The 17,725-nt window shown below is 34.2% G+C and overlaps 1 long non-coding RNA gene across 1 annotated transcript; it reads right to left on the bottom strand.

Annotated features, from left to right (window-relative positions):
* Nucleotides 1–14,123: 14,123 nt before the first annotated feature.
* On the bottom strand, nt 14,124–17,059 carry LOC141599640 (uncharacterized). The gene is made up of 5 exons (XR_012523882.1): nt 16,897–17,059; nt 15,661–15,838; nt 14,747–14,849; nt 14,552–14,626; nt 14,124–14,368 (listed from the first exon to the last, which is right to left on the bottom strand). It is a non-coding gene; the product is annotated as an uncharacterized LOC141599640 (long non-coding RNA).
* Nucleotides 17,060–17,725: the final 666 nt, after the last annotated feature.

Raw genomic sequence — 17,725 nt, forward strand, 5'->3', positions numbered from 1 at the left:
AGCAAACAATGTTATAACATTCATGGTTATAACTCTGAAGATTTGTGAAGCATCATTAAAGTAATGTTATAGCAGCTTGAGCTATAACATTGAATATTCTTAAAGCGTCATTGTGACAACATCAATCACAAGTATGATGATCACTCAAGCAAAAGGCATGATCAAGTCTATAAGAAGCTCAAGATGAAGAGCTTATGATCAAGATGAAAAGATGAATCCTACATTGAAGATATCCAGGAAGATTAGATAGCGTAGGTCATCGTCTTATTACGGTATTTAAATAAATGATTTTGGTAAGTTAAGTTATAGTTGTTATGGTTATAACATTACCTACCAGACTCAATGTTATAAGTAATTTAGCTATAACATTGAGCCGTAGTATAAGAAACGCACGACTTGCTTTTTAAAAGGGTTTTAATATAGTTTTTCAAATCTTATCTTTGGAATCTTTAAATGGAAATTTTATTTATAGTAGAATGAGGTTTCGATTTATTTAGATTGGATGAATTTGAGATTATCCTATTGATTAATAAAACAACTTATGAGTTGTCATGCTATCTAGGGTTTCACACCTAAACCCTAATCCATCTAACCTAATATTATAAACTAGGGTTTCAATGAAATGGAACATGGGCTTCTGAGCCGTTGCCTTCCATACGAAAAACCCTTGTGCAAGTTTAAGATTAGATTGAATCTTGAATAATATTTGACTAGAGATTGTTATCTCTTTTATATTATTAAGATATATTTTTTCCTATCTTATAGAATATTATTGTTGCAAAGATATAATATTGAGTAAATCTTTAAAATAATATTTGATTAGAGATTTGTTATCTCTTTATATTATTTAATTTATTCCTTCTTATTTTCTAAGATATTTTTGTGATGAATAGTAATGCGTGAACAGTAAACGTGAATAGTAGCAAGTGAATAGTAAACGTGAAAAGTAATATTCATTTCTTTCTTGCACAATAAACCTTTGTTTGGATAAGGGTTAAGATAATCTCAAAATAATATTTGTTAGAGATATTTTATCTCCTTATATTATCTTTTCATTTTATTCTTATTCTGGAAGATTTGACCTAATCTCTTTCTTGCCTTACAAGGGATCCACACGGCTATCTAGGGTTTCAAAGATAAAAACCTAGATCTCCTCTCTACTATAAATACTATGCTTTATCACTTTTTCAAAACCACTTTTCAATCTTCGAACAAAACATCCTTTGCAAACGTATTTAAGTTTATTATTCCTTTTACAAGTTAAAATTATTTTAGAAAAGTCGTGTGCTATCTTATATTGCAATTATTTCTAAGTATCGTCATAAGATAATAGCGCTTAAATATTGTTTCTTAATCGTTCATATCGTGAACACTAGAACAACAATCAAGCACTTTCTTATTAACGTAAGATAGATAAAACCGAGTATTTAACGGTACTCAATTGAGTTACAACTAGAGTTAGTTGTACGAGTGGGTTAGTAATTTTGTAATCCGGAGAAAGGTAATAAAATTAATAATCGAGAATAGTGGACGTAGGTTTCGACTTGTGAAACTGAACCACTTCAAAATCACGTGTGTCATTTCCTTACGTTCTTTATTTACGTTTTTCACCGTGTAGTTAATTAGTTAAAGTTTAATCGATAAACTTTAAGTAATTAATTGTTTAATCACGCTTATATAAGATACTCGAAAAAGTGAGCTATATTTTAAATACTCAATTCAACCCCCCCCCCCCTCGAGTATTTAGGATGGATAGACTCTACAACCACAACAAAGCAACGTGATTTGATCACGTCTCAAAGTGACCTAAATTACCGTTAAGGTCCACTTCAAAGCACAATGGCTCAGTTTGATCCCAAACAGACGCTTATTTTGTCAGCATAAGACCGTCTGATAAAGGCAAAATGCGAAATTATTTTGTCCCTCAACGCCCAACGAAGATCCAACATGACAAAGACGGCCTTCCCCGACTACAATGCAACCTAGTGGGGCACACAACTCAAGCAAACAAGCACAACATTGTGAAATGAGATGATCTTTTGTCTCATTCACGTTTTTTGCTACTAGGGAGCGAGAATGAGGACCAAAATGCAAACTAAAAGCACCCCTATTCTCCTAAACAAGTTTCTAACCTAATGCAAGCATCAATTTCACTCGAAAATGGGCCGAGCAAAAACGCCCAAATCAGTTTTAAAGGGGTTAGGGTTTCGCCCTAATTCAATCAACAAAAAGACAAATAAATTCAAGTGGAATCAAGAGGTTTCACATACCTTGAGATGACATGATGATTATGGCACGAACACAAGCGAGTAAAAGAAATCAAAAATGGCGATTTTTGGTTGATTATCGTGGGTTTTATGAGGAAGACGAAGCATATGAGGTGCAACAACTCCTCACGTCTTTTTGAAGAAAACAAGGGAAGCCTCTTCTATCGCCAAAAGGCTCGCGCCTCTTTGGCCTGTCTTTGTATTTTCTGGCGAGTTTTGGACTTTAGCCCAAAACACTCGTCCAAACCATCAACACAAGAACAAATTTCAAATGACGGAATTAAAAACCGTCATTTTCAAACAAAATACAAATAGTGAAATTCAAATTCGCAGTTTTCACAAATTTCAAACGACGAAATTAAAACCGTCATTTCAAACAAAATACAAAGTAGTGAAATTTAAATTCACTATTTTCACAAATTTCAAACGGCGGAATTTAAAACCGCCACTTTTCAAAAAACAAACAAAATAACGAAATTCAAAATTCGTTATTTTCCCACAAATTCAAACGACGGAATTAAAAACCGTCCTCTTCAAACAAAAACCAAGTAGTGGAGTTCAAATTCACTATTTCTCACAAATTTCAAATCCCAAGATGACAGAATTAAAAACCGTTATCTTACAAATATACAACAAATGACGGAGTTCACATTCGCTATTTCTACGAACTCCGAACAACAGCAGTAAAAGCCATTACCTCTCTTCGACATTTGAAATTAAGAATGACGACAGCAGAGACCGCCATCCACAGGAGCCAGACTCAAACTACAAAAGCCTCTCTCTTTCCAGCACCACAAAAATCCAATATAAGCACCGAAATTCCCCAGCGGGATATCAAAGACCTCCCCACGGAGCCCACTAACTCAACAACCTCTTAAAATAAGGCCGTCCAACGCGGCTATTTCACATAGTTGATCATTCGACCTTCAATGCGGTTGGCGAGCGCCATCATATCCGCAACAAAGCTGGCGAGCCCCATCATATCCGCAACGCGTCTGGCGAGCCCCATCATATCCTCAACACGGCTGGCGAGCCCCATCATATCCGCAACACGGCCGGCGAGCCCCAAAACGTAACTTGGACACGGCTGGCGAGCCTCAAAACATACCTGCAACACGGCAGGCGAGCCTCAAACGTACCTTCAATAGCTGGCGAGCCTTTGCACGTAAATAAGAAACAATTCAAGGACATATCCCGAAGATGCCTCAGGTATGACTCCTTCCTATGGCCGACGAGCCTTTATTTGTAGTCCAACAGACTTTAAACGACCTACACTGACAGTCGAAAAACTCTAAACTGTTCCCGACGACAGGTCCTTGACTCGTATCCCTGATTCGCCTTGGCGTCGCCTTTTCCGAAGGTAGGTCCTTGACCCGAATTCTTTCGAGCCGCCTCGACGTCGCTTCATTCTCCGAGTTGTAATCTTCGATTGACCTAGGGCTATGCTTTCATTTTTGCCCTGTTGAAGTCTCAGCCACAGTGGGGACTCTGTAGATACCCAGTATCTGTTGAATCTCCAACAAACACCAGATGATTATCGGACTACAACATGCTTAGGAATCGCTACGTTTAATCGACAGTTTGTATAACTATACGTCAGAAAACTCAAAACGATTTCGAAAACAAAACATTTTCAAAAGTACCTGTAGTGTTTTATGCACGACGACGGGGTCACAATGACACTAACTAGAGTTAAAAACTACACCGGATCAAAAACCGACTCAAAATTCGAATCCTGACTCCAACAACGAGTCAAACCGATTCAAACAAACATCACAAAGCTTCCATGCTATGTATACACGGTATACTTGATGGTCAAGTACAACAATCATGACATCCATAACTTAGGATAGAACAAATCATGATTTCAAATGCGTGATAGTGATAAGATAGCTCGAAGACCCGCGAAATGGCTCGCGCCTCCTCGAGTAGCCTATACGGCCACGTCGCTCAAAACGGTAATGTGGAGGAATTGGAGTATTGGTTATGCTAAATATTTTGTCGTATAGGTTAGGTGGTGGGCTGAATGAATTGAGGTATGAGAAATTTTTAAGTAAGATAGCCTTGTAAATAGGAATGGTTATAGGTGATGAGGTTATAGGCGTTTATCTTTGACATGCGATGGTGATGAGAATAATGAGAAGATATAGCGAAGGATCTAGTATTAGTGAGTTACGAGGACGTAACATTTATCTTAAGAAGAGTAGGATGCGGCAAAGAGAGTCCGATGGTTGTACATGTTGTAGTAGATTTGGAAGTTTGAGTCTTGGTGGAGAATAAAGAATGGATTTGTATCGTGGTTGATATTGTTAAAAGGTCATGGTCGTGCTTGTAGTAGTGTGATGTTTAGGAGTGTGAGTATACTTCGATAGTGTTGATAGTTGGATGATGATGTTTATGAGTGTGAGTAAACTTTGAGGACGAAGTTCATTTTAAGGGTGGTAGAATGTAACGTTCCGTTTGGTGGGTGATCTCGCTTGGTGGATTGTCTTGATATTGGATTTTCTAGTGGATAATATGTTAGTGAGACGGCGATGCTTGTGGATAGTATTCGGAAGTGCATGGAGTTAGTGCCGAGAGGCTATAATGTAGTTGATACGATATCGTGACCCATGTTGTGGAGGTAGGCATAGCTGGTGGAGTTAGTGTTAGGAGTTCATGTTTTATTGGTTGGGTTTGAACTTCGGGGACGAAGTTCGTTTTAAGGAGGGAAGACTGTAATACTACGGTTTTCTATGCTTATGGGTACTCTATCGAGTAAGGCTTACTTTGTTGAGTAAATGAGTTTTGGTTACGAATCAGTAGTCTGTCTGATGGGTACTCGGTCGATTAGGTGTGGCACTCATCGAGTAGGTGGCACTCGATCGAGTAAGTAACTTACTCGATCAAGTAAGTGTGTTTTTACGGGTTAATTGCCGGGTTTTGATAGCAACGCGAGAAGGTTATAAAAACATATTTCATTTTTTTTCACTCTTACTTCATTCTAAGCTTTTCACAAGAGAACACAAGTTACGTAGCTTTCCCTTCCCACATTGCTATCAAATCCTAAGGGCTAGAGTCGTCGGATCGTTGAGTTATTTACGTCATTGAGACCGTCGCATCGTGGGTAAGCCTCTAGTATGATTTTTATATCATTTCATTGATTTTAGTTGAAACCCTGTAACACCCCTGATTTTCGGCTAAATTAAAACTAACTTTTACATACCAAACTGGCCGAAATACAGGGATATTATAACCAATATACAAAGTCTATATCACAAAATCTCTTTAATACAAATGAAAACAAAATGGAACAAAGCTTTTACAAAGTCTTTAAATAAAAATCTTGTCTTGAAAACAAATCCTTTTGAATAGCCAGCGGAAGCAACCTGAAAATAAAACCAGAAGACAAAAAGGAAACTAACCCCCATGACGAGTAGCTCAGAAGGGAGAAAACACATCACCCGGAAAGCCAAGTAACAGATAAAACCTCAACAATAGGATAGTATTATTTTTGGTCATATCGTGGAAACATTCCCACGTAAAATTAGAAAAAATATAATGTAATAATGCTATTATTATAAACTATTATGAAATATTATAGTATAATATTATATGGATGTCCATATATTAGAATATTCTAGAGTGTATTATCTTATAGAAAGTCTACCCTCATTGTATGTGTATATATACCCCCTCATAATGGAATAATATACAGTTCTGTCTCTTTTTCTTTTTCTCTCTACCTTCTCTCTATAATTACCTCTTGTCTTTATTTCACAACACGTTATCAACACGAGTTTTAACCGACTGAGCGAAAAAGAATTAGTAATCTGAATTTGTTCGTATATTATTTAGATATGATAATTTGGAGGTTCGTATCAGATCTTATTTTATTACTTTGCTGATTCAAGTACGCTTTTCATTACTATTATCTACCGAGTAATAAGAAACGTAAATTTAAAAATAATACTGGTATCATAGTTAATTGAAACCTTAATGAAATCATGGTATCATCTCAATGAAGAAAATTATGGTGAAAGTGAATTACTTAATAAAATATTTGTGATTGCTTATTTTGGCCCATAGCTAGCATCCTGTCTTAATAATTGAACTTGATTTTGGAAAAACAAACTCTTAAGGTATTATGATGGTGTTATGGGTTACGATGAGAATTTAATATATATGCTCACATGTTGATTACTTTATAGACAGATTATACTCATATTACTTAATTGTTGAATTATATGATATATATTGTTCATAAGATAATTAGTTTACTCGTTCATTATGTTGTTGCGTAAACATTGACATGTCCATAATTGTCTATAATCACATGCATATAGTTGACACATTGACTGCCATACCGACTCCAAAATTCTAATTGCGTGTAAATTTAATAGCGTCTCGTATTTTAATAGTGTCACATTGATTAGCGATAGCAGCAAGTATAAACTTTATAGCATCCATGATCCATGTATCACATATTTTATTGGGACAACCATGCTTATACGACTAGTTATAATTGTTGCTAGTTTAGATCAAACAAGTGATGTATTGGGAACATATTTGTTATGATAAACATTGACATGAGACTATTAGTCTTCCTGTATGTATGGTCAACATGTTAATATGTTATGATAGTTTAAGTGTACTCTCTTGTGTACGCATATATAATTCGCTTATGGTGTTGCATGAGAAGTGTGGTCTTCCCACCATGTTGAATCAAAATTAAAAACTTGGAACTATAAGTTTTGTACGCATGTGACAACTAGTGTGATTTTGTTTGATCTTCATTCCCGAGCAAATTGTGAACCAAATTATATTCCGTAAATGCGTATATATGTACTTTACTAATGGTGTTTTGCCTATGTTATTACAATAAGTGAAAGTTCAAAAAAGGAAACATTATGTCAATTTTTATATGGTAAACAAATTTTTGATAAAGGACATATCATATAATGTTGGATCTGAAGTTCCAAAGATTTATTTTATAAAGATGAGCAAATATGTCCACGTAATGACTTTGACCTGAAGTTCAAAGTTTTAAAAGGTGTGTAATAATTTAACACCGTCTCATCAGTACAATATATTAATATTGTATAAGTGTAAGTGGCCAGAAGTCCACGTCTATCAGTATATGAACCGCTGTTCAATTTAAAGCGATCTTTATAAAAGACAAATTTATTTGCGACTTGATTCTTGTTCACCTGAAGTTGAACAGTATATGAGATATGAATTTGATCCATTCTTTGAAGTGAATGTGACATCTCATAAAAACTCTGTTTGTAACACAGATCAAGAATATGGCGTTATGATAAGCCTAACATTGCGGCCTTAATTGAGCCTAATAATATGGCATTTGATGAGCCAAGTAAAGAAGTCTTAATTGAGCTTAATGATGTGGTCTTATTGAGCCAAATTTGTTCATTGAAAGAAATGAAAATATCTCATGAAAGTGAATATTTCATGAAAGGTCATATGAAAATACTCAAAGAGTAATATATTCCTTATTAGAATATTGACGAGTCTTGCCTACATATATGAGACACCTATTGTGTCATATATATGTCACATCATTTATTCGGTTGGATAAAGTATTACTAACCATAAGATTAGTGTGATGAATATACTCAACAAAAATATGGCATGTGATGAGTGAAATTATTGAAATACATCCAATTCTGATTAAAGATTGCCGTGTATTTTTGGCAAAGTAAGAAAGTTGACATGAAATGATTCAGATGTGACAAATTAAAGCCATCCGGGTTCTTACTATACCCGTTTTGATAAACCTTGAGTTTATCTTCAAGAAAAGATAAGTGCTGAAATTCTCTCGTGTAGAAATTTTATTAAAGGCAAGACACTACACTGAGATTGAATATGTATGATGTTGGAGATCTAAACACTACTCGATATTGAATAAAGAACTTAAATGTTCGTGTATGGATTGACATTATATTGAGTGTAATCACATAATGATTTTTCTGAGTAGTTCCCGTGATTAAAAATCACATTCAGATTGTTATATAAAATCGTTGATCTCTTAAATTGGGCATTGTAAATCAGCACATTAAAAATCCAACCGCATTACACATTTCTTCCAGAAATATCTGTTATAGTACAAATATGCCCATATAAATTCTCATCGATGATATGAGACATTGAGATCTAAGGTGGTTATGATAGATATTTAGACTATACATTGGTTATAGTTTTTACCACCCTAGGGGGAGAAAAGTGAGTTAAAACTGGTAAAAATAAAATTGATTCCATACTGAACCAAAAGTTCAGAAGGTTATACGTTAAATTCATTGAGTAGAGGTTTTTGAATTTGATATAACCATATGTTTTACCAGATTAACACAAGTATATACACTTGAAGTGTATTATAATAAAAGTCAATATGAATTGACGGTTCCAATGAATGTGAAATAGCAAGTTTAAGCAGTTGGTATGATATATAATTGCTATATTTGAAGTGTCCCTGAAGTGACACGATATCTGAAGGATAATAGATGGCTTAAATAAATATAATGGTACCACATACATATTCAGATTCAGATATCATTAAACAGTACTGATATTATCAAGAGATAATGATGAAATTATATCGATATATTTATAGAACCTATATATATTTGCGCGCGATATTTTATGGACTTTATAAATGGGGATCGTAAATTTAAGTCCATTTTGATTGTCGACATATAATCAATGATTATAAATGAGCTCATGGACTAGATGTCCAGTTATTAACCCGAAATCAATTTAAATTATAAATATTGGAAAAGGAAACTGTACAGTTTGCATTATCGAGTCATCATCATGTGCATATAGATAATAAGTTCATCACTGCATTTAGTTTTACTATATACATTATTATTATTGGATTATTTTAGGATATGTTATTTATAACTTATTTTCATATCATATGCATGCCCATGTTTCATAATATAATTTTGAATGGATAATGTTGGAAAGGAGAAATATATTATGATCTATACTCCTTTAAGGATAACTCCCAGTAGGAGCCTTTTATAAATGATCATCAATTGTTAATGGTTGATCAATTTGAGTTATTGAAAACTCTTGATGAAATATTTAAACCTCTATAATACGATTGAAAGATATCGTGATTAGTTCCGAAAGTGGAACATCAAAACTCCTACAGAGTTTATTTGAAAAGTTATTGTCTCAACCTGAAGTTTGAGCATATGAGAATAATTATTGAAATGAGCTTCTTGCTAAACATATGAAATTAGCTTATGGTCCAGAAGTACCATAACAATTGGAAAACAATGTAGTCAAGACTACAATGAAAAATGTGAATCCATACATATATGGTTTAGCAAAGAAAATCGCTCAAAGGAATTGGATGATTTATTCAATAATTATCAGATTGATTTTCCTTAAATACAAGGAATTAAGGAATGATGGCTACACTCTTTTTCCCTTTGACTAGGTTTTTGTCCCAACGGGTTTTTACTAGCAAGGTTTTTTAACGAGGTAGCACTATAAGCGCATTATTACGCTATAGTCACGTCATTGTAATTGTTGAGATGACAATTGATTTAGATATATAATGTTATATCGTTTATTGACGAGATTCTATATCACTATTGCGGAATTATTATTTCAAATGATGATCCAAGAGTTGTTATGAAATGATTATATCGAGACTGTGAGTTGTCAAAGAAATATGATATCAAGTTGTCATGAATTTCTATTGAGTGAAGATTCAAGTTTATCAACCATAATGGGTATTACTTCAACGATCATCAAGAAGGAATGTCAAAGCATAGATCATTTTAAGATACATCAAGTTAGTATGGATCATTTTAAGATACATCAAGTTATGTAATTATCAGGGGGAGTAGCACGCGCCGTACTTTTTTTCCTTAGCCATGGTTTTGTCCCACTGGGTTTTCCATGGAAAGGTTTTAACGAGGCAGCTTGTTATGTGTGTTTGAAGATTAGTGTACTCTTTTCCTTCACTAGTATTTTTCCCACGAGGTTTTCTAGGAAGGTTTTTAACGAGACATCTTCTTTAGTGATGGACATCCAAGGGGGAGTATTATGAAATATTATAGTATAATATTATATGGATGTCCATATCTTAGAATATTCTAGAGTGTATTATCTTATGGAAAGTCTACCATCATTGTATGTGTATATATACCTCCTCATAATGGAATAATATACAGTTCTGTCTCTTTCTTTTTCTCTCTACCTTCTCTCTATAATTACCTCTTATCTTTATTTCACAACATAAACCACAATAAACTCAAACATTTCTCAATATTTTCACTTTCACATATTACAGCACACTCACTAACTCCATTATTTCATGTCACACTCTCGCAACACCAGGAATAAACTCACGATATCTCAACTTCTACAATATTCCCATCATCGACCCAATGACTTAAACAAGGGGGTGAGTGAACCAACGGAAGTACCACGAAACAATACTTCTATCTTAATATCGATTCCAAAATACAATAACTATCTTTGTAATAACCATGATCAAAATGGACCCAAAGTATAACTTCACACTAAGGGCTCAATACTAGTAACCAATCTCAATATCCATACTGTCAAACGATACCGAGTACCCTGCTCAACACTTGGAGTATAAAACTCCAAGTAACTCGCCCACAAATCGAGATCAAAGGAAACGACAACGGAATATATAATACAAAGACCACAATCTCATAAATATCACAACTTAAAAACCAATATCAAACTTTATATTCTTAAAATCTGCCTTCTGTGAACATATGCACACCAACCTAATTCACATAGTGTGCTCCTGCAATCACATTCACTTAGCTACTAATAGTATAATACTCCTCAAATCTCCACATACACTTCCTTATCATAAATAACATATCTCTAGCTATAGTAAAATAATATTAGCTACCTCTACTTATAAATAATATTAGAGTCAATATAGTTCACCTTAGCACATAAATAAAACCGAGTAGATAATAATTATTTAGTAAGAAACTTACTTCCTTGAGACTAAGAGGTTAATAAGAAATGACTGGCCACAGATTTAATGTGCATACCTCTATGTGACATTGTCACCACAGCGCCTAACATAAGAGTAGCGCCTAACAAGAGTATCTAATTGTTGAGGTAGGATTCACTACTAAAGACATTTTTGTTTGCCCGGCTCGCCACTGCGGGTTATGAGCCAAACTATAACTTCTATAGGCATTTGTGCATGCCCGGCTCACCACTGCGGGTTATGAGCCAAACTATAACTTCTATAGGCATTTGTGTATGCCCGGATCGTCACTGCGGGTTATGAACCAAACTATAACTTTCTAGTTTTATGACTTTGAGTTTTAGCGGATATGCTAAATAAGTTGTAAAATTTTGAAAGAAAGTCGAGTTGTCATATTACAAAGAAAATGGTATAATTACTTCAAAAATAACATAAGTCGAGTACTTACTCATTTTACTTGGCTAATACGCTTGAATAAATAGAGGATTTACAAATCGATACACCCATCAAACGAATTATATCATTCACTCTAGTAACTAAATTAACTTAGCTTATTATAACCTAACTCGTAACTAGGACTCGGTCTTTGTACACCAATAAAACGATTACATCAAATCCTCAAAAAAAAAAACAACCAATATACCAAGTAATAATTACCTATAGCTCCAACCAACGAACTGTTATAACAAGGGACATGCGGAAGACAAAGCGCTCATTAAGATTCCGCAAATCAACTAAGGATCTTGAATTTGAGTATGATTAGCAAGAATCAAGGAATATAACAATTAGCTTGAAGTAAGGGAGCCAATAATCACTGACAATAAGCATATCAAGCCAAAAACACCAATTGACGATCCTAAATCATGGCCATGATGGTTGGAATAGAATAATCTAATTATAGTTACTTTTATAGTAGAAAAGCAAATAAAATATGTAAGAGCAGGGCAACAGAAATTCATTGTACCCTTCTTCTTATTTAATTCTCTTTAGTTTTAATTACAAATTGGAGTTTGCGAGCACTCGAAGCCTCGTTTCCTTTCCGTTAACATGAACTGAGGCTAAACTTTACTGGCAATTGGACGACAATAGCAGCCTATAATTTCAATTATAGCTCTATATGCACAACCTCCTACTGGATACATACATGGGCTCTCAAAAAGATTGTTTTATGCCCACAAACATTATAATCAGCTATATAGGAATATCGCACCATAATCAATTAAACACATATAAACAATAACCTTGTTATTGAATGATTCATAATTACCTACATCCACTAAATTGAAGGAAAATATGATACAATCAAAGATAGAATACAATCATATACACAAATAATAATTCATCTTACTTTTATCTTAATAAACAACCCCAACTTAATTAAGTAAAAGAATTAAAGAAAAGAAAATACATACATCAGTGTGCTATAAAAGGCGGATCCGACGAGCGAGGCTAGCAGCGATGTAGTAATTAATTATTTGTTTATGGTGTCAGAAGTAAAAAGGAAAGCAAGGGGAGGAAATCTATGAAAAATGATGAGACGGTGGAGTAATGTGTAGATTGTTCTATTTTTTTTTTTTAAAAGAATATCTAAAATATGGGTTATTACACCCTAATTGGGTATTGTGGGGGGGTTTTGGGAGTATTTGTGATTGTTAGATGATAATTGTATGATTGTGTGATTGATAGGAGGTGACTTCGTAGAGGAACGTGCTGATTAGCTGATTGTGACGATCGTCGTGATTGCTTTTCCAGGTAGAGTTTCCCTACTCGGTTATTGGTTACATAATTGTGTAATATTCCGGAAGAAAAAAAAGCGAGAATAATATACACAAACTTGTTATATATACGTATAATGTAGCTAAGACATGTGCATACGTTACTCTTATATGTGAGATATTTTTAAATAGATAAATATATTCCTTTATTAGATATGTTTTATATTTCATAGCTCTTAAGAATGCAAATAGACATGATATCACATGTTGATAAGCTTGAAACGTAGTCTTTGCCCTTTGATAGGAGAAATTGCCAACTTAGCTAAATTATCCCTATATTGGCTAAAATAGACCGACCTATTATGGCTATAAATAGCCTAAACATTCATCATTGTTTTCATATATTAAATAAGACTTACGAGAGAAATGAGATAAGGGTTGAGGGTACATGGTACATACACACTACGCATATTGCTCTGTGGATACGAGTAAGGTATGATTTCGGGACCCTTCGTCGTAGAAATAAGTAATAATGTACTGATTATTGTATAGTATTATCGACCGTGTATTGTTATATTATTATTATTATACTGCTCACATGTTATATTATCTGTCTTTGTATGAACATATGACTGTCATGTTAATACTTTTGTTATAATGTACTATTGGCCAATTGTAGCATTCGGAATACGATTACGGGAGAGAGATGACATTATAAATTTATCCTGTGTACATGGAAGGGGGCATGTCCCCATGTGAACTACGGTTCTGATTATTACTAGTGAAAGTGCCAGAGGGTTTACACGGGTCTTAGACCTGGGATCATGTGTACATCACTACTACAAAACTTGTCATGGACATCAGACTTTTCGCTATATGGACATCGGATACACAACCGATGTAGAGTTTGGTCATGTCCATTGTGGATTAATGGACATCAGATTTTAAACCGATGTCCATTAAAATTTGCACATCGGATTTTTAGGAAAACCGATGTCTATTTGATCAATGGACATCGGATTTTTAGGAAAACCGTTGTCTATTTGATCAATGGACATCAGTTTTTTGCGAAAATCCGATGTCTATAATTATTATTTTTTATAAAAAAAAAATATTACGCTGTTGCCCATATTAGTCGTACACATGATGACAATGCAAAATGATTCCATAATCAACAAAAAATATTTGTATACAATCAATCGGTTATCCAAAGCCAATTACAAAAAACTTTCATCTACATAATGTGTCAAATTCACTTAGACGACTAACCTATACAAAAATATAAACCGATATGTAAACTGACTAATTGTTTAAAAAAAAGGCCGAAGAGACAAGACTACTTGGCAGCCTCAAATTTGCTCATCTCCCATTGGGCATATTACCAAGAGAATCTGGTTCAACACAACAAAGTTAACGAGAAAACAAAATTTGAAGTTAAGTTCAAGCAATAAGAGAGGGCATGAACCATGGCTCATAAATACCAACACAACATGCATTTTGAGATCTCAAAAAAAATCGTTGTTTGGAAATGGAATAGTAATCATTAAGTTCAAGCAATAAGAGAGGGCATGAACCTGAACAGGAGTAAATGACAAATTTGAAGTTAACCCGGACATAGTGCCACTACTTCCATACTGTTCTCCTTAGATCTGTCAACAACAATGAGGAGATATCAACAAATAGCAAAGAAGCATAAGTATCGAAATTCATGCATTTTGAAAAAATTCTCTATGTGTGCCACGAATAAAATACGGAAACAAATAGCTTACTTCTTGGCAGCTTTTATAATAAGCTCGCTGGGACTAGCTGACATACGCAATTTACCACTTTCGCCTTGACCGGGCATGCCATATCCTTCTCCGAACCCATCACCTGTATGGCAAATAAAGTGAAACTTAACACAACCTTCAACTCTTTAAGACTTCAAACCAAAAAAAAATTCCATTGACTCGGGTACTTGAGCTGTCATCAAATGAAAAATGTACTCTCACTCCATCTCTCCAAAGGTAGGAAGATGATAAACATGATTTACTTACTAAGACGACACAAACAAATTCTTGATAATGTAAAATTTATAGTATTGCACTACCTTGAGGGTGCCTGGTATTAATCAATTGCCAGTCAACAGCCAACATAATATGGAAATATTTTCAGTCAGGTAGCCAGTTGGAAACAATGAGTAAATGACATTATACTTTATCTTAAAGCACATTGACAAGTAGCAATTTTTAGTACTCCAGCAGTTCAGAGAGTAACATAACTGATGAGACCATTACTAGTGAACATTATTGCACAAGCAATTAGCTAAACCTTGCTTCCAATGAAAAATTCTTGCTACCTATATGTCAATTAGCTGAAGTGTAAAACGAAAGAAGAGACCACTGACATTACTAGTGAGCATTATTTTTCACAGGTAGAGCTTGATTTTTAACAAATTTGTTTAAGGCCAATTTCTAATTTCTAAAAATAGTGTTTAAGGCCAATGACATTGAATCACTTTCATTTTATAGCCAACAATTCTTGCTAAAGTTATATTAGTAACAATCAGTTTATAGTAATTCTCAAAGTTTAATTCAAACCAAATAGCTTAGCCTTCTAGTGAACAAAATAAAGCAAACAACTTAATATACTAGAGATCATACTTTTCAATGTCGTATATGAAAAACTTAGTCTGTCTTCATACCTTAGGCAACGCATGCTCGATAATAGGAGTGTCATAATCCAGATGAATAGCCGAGAGGAATGAACTAGGACTAAGAAAGTTGATTTCGGCTCGGTGGTCAGTCCTAACGACTTTATAATCAGAGCTAGAAACAAAGTACTGATGATGCTCTTGCCCTCGCTCTTTCTCTGATCCATATCTACACACCAACATTTAACAAAAAGTGAAAAATACAATCTGAGTATGATCAAGGTAAGATTGTCATAACACCAGACAGGAATCATCTAATATTGATACAGACCATACGCATCTAATACTGATACAAGTACTCAAAATACAATATCAAACAACATAGAAAATCCTGACATCTAGCTCGTTATATCTACATAATTTGGGATTAGTTGGGAAAGATGGGTTCCAAGTGTAAATTAATAACCATAATCCACCTACCAATTTGCCTTCCATTTGTGATTTTGAGACTGTCACTGGGCACCTAGCTCACTGTTGGATGAATATAAACTTTTCCTAACTTTGTCTGCTTGCAAGAAGAATAACATTATACATAGTCGATCGACTCTACTAACTCAACCTCTCATAAAACTTTCACAAAGATATACTCCATCCGTTCCGGTCATTTAATTTACCTTTTCTTTTAGTACAAAGATTAAGAAAATGGGAGGAGACCATTTGAGAGTAGTGTTATTAGATGACAAGTGGAAAATGATGGAATGAGATGATCAAAATTCAAATAATCCATTAGAGGCATGCCTAATATAGAAGGGTAAAATGAATGAGACACCCTAAAATGAAAATGGTAAACAAATGACTGGGACGGATGGAGTAAAAAATAAAACCCTAGAAAATGATAGCAATTAAGAATAGTGGTAAGTATATGAGAGATTCGCGAAAACCATCAGCAATTTAATTCAAGAATGAACAATCAATCAAACCTGGCATAAAAGACAAAGAAAGGGTTCATGGATCTTGCCCAAACAAAACGACGTGTAATGCACATCAAATATACACATAATTAAATCCCTAATTTTACACCCATTACCCACAAACCACAATTTCTCAAACCCTAATAAGGTATATTTTGAATCACACCATAATTTCAAGAGCAACTCGCCCATACAATCATAAAACAATAGAAATAACACCATACTACAACTAGTTTAGGATAAATTCAAATTTTTAAAAACAATACACACAAATTCTAATTGACTAAATTGAAACTACTGAAGTGAGAGATTTTACCTATTTTATGTAGAAAAGAATGACGATTGACGATTGACGATTGACGATTAGGATTTGCCTGAAGATAGAAGAAAGGATGGAAGGCGACGCTTGACGATGGAGGGTTCTGCGTTGGAGTTTCTGTGACAAACTGAAGGGTTTGTTTAAGAGACAACTGATGAATGGTTTTCCTTATTAGAGAAGCTAATAAGTTATGTACTCCCTCCATTCAACTCCACTTTGCATATATGCTTTATGCACAAATATTAAGAAAACTATATTATAATATTAAAAGTACAACAAATGGATAGAAAGTGTTATGATTTTGTGTAATTTGTGGGCCTTAATAGTGGAATTATAGTATTATAGTAATAAAAGTACAACCAAATAAGGAAATGTGCAATGTGGAGTTGAATGGACGAAAAAGGAATACATGTAATGTAGAGTTGAATGGAGGGAGTAATACGTTTATCTCACCAGTTTCCTCCCTAGAGTACGGGGTTTTGGGGGTTAGGATTTAGGATTGAGAGTGAGGGAGAGGATTTGGGCAAGAATGTATGTAGTCAAAATTATAAGTGATGGCGGTGAGGTAAATATTTTTGCCGCCTATAATTTTCACTTTAGATGCACATCAGTTAAATGTAATGTTCCATGTCCATGACTTTTATATAGACATGAGTTTTATTAAATATCACATGTCCTTTAAAATCAGAAATAATGGACATGTATTTTTTAACGCAACCGATGTACATATAATTATATGCACATCAGGTTTTTGCAAACAACCGATGTGCATGTTATGTACATCGGTTTTCCAGATAATCCGATGTCCATCGACTGATGTCCATAA

Source organism: Silene latifolia, chromosome 9, assembly GCF_048544455.1.
Source record: "Silene latifolia isolate original U9 population chromosome 9, ASM4854445v1, whole genome shotgun sequence".
In the NCBI taxonomy this organism is placed as follows: Eukaryota; Viridiplantae; Streptophyta; class Magnoliopsida; order Caryophyllales; family Caryophyllaceae; genus Silene; species Silene latifolia.